The sequence below is a fragment of the Fukomys damarensis genome, unplaced genomic scaffold (assembly GCF_012274545.1).
Source record: "Fukomys damarensis isolate Sample0158 unplaced genomic scaffold, DMR_v1.0_HiC HiC_scaffold_17, whole genome shotgun sequence".
Lineage (NCBI taxonomy): Eukaryota > Metazoa > Chordata > Mammalia > Rodentia > Bathyergidae > Fukomys > Fukomys damarensis.
Window position 1 is genome coordinate 46890595 of NW_022900929.1, and position 882 is coordinate 46891476.

Sequence of the window (882 nt, forward strand, 5' to 3'; positions counted from 1 at the left end):
TTTTTTTTTTTTTTTTTTTTTTTTTGTATTGTTTGTTTTTTTTTGCAGTAACGGGATTCTATCTCAGGGCCTTGCTCTTGTGAGGCAGGCACAGCGCCCTGATTCTTTCACTCTTGACCAACATTTTCTACCTGTACCTTTGTAAAGGCACCTTCATATTGTACCTGGCTAGAATTCTACCTGGGAGTTACATTGCCAAGCTCATCACCAGGATTGTGAGCTATGTATTTATTTTTGGATTGTGAACTATCAATTTAGTATTTATTTTGAAACAGCAGCTCAGCCTGACCTTGGACTCACTATGTAGTCCAGGCTAGCCTTGAACTCTCTGATTTCCTCCTGCCTCAGCCTCCCCAGTGCTGGGATTACAGGTGCGCACCTAGCTGGATCATGAGCTTTCTTTTCTTTCTTTCTTTTTCTTTTTTTTCCCAGTACTGGAAATTGAACTCAGGACCTTGCACTTGCCAGGCAGGCACAGTGACACTGAGCTAAACTCCTGGCCCTGGATTGTGAGCTTTTAAAGACAAGTATTTCTCTACTATTCATCTCTATGCCTCCTGCTCAATACACATTTGCTACACAGACACATGAAAGAATGACAATAATATTCCTCCTGTCACAGAGCTTGAAACCTAGCTCATCTGAGACACCACCCCTTCCTTTCCTCCATATATGGTGAGTTTCTAGGTCCTATTGATTCTCCCTCTGCAATGTTTCTCTGCAATTTTTCTGCAGAGAAAAATTCTTTTCCCCTGTAACTGATAATCACCTTTGGCTTCTCATTTCCTCACTCCTGAATTACTGAGAATTTCTTCCTAAACTGATTTTCTGGATCTAAACTATCACTCTCCATTTCACTGGCCACAGCAGTGGATTGGTTTT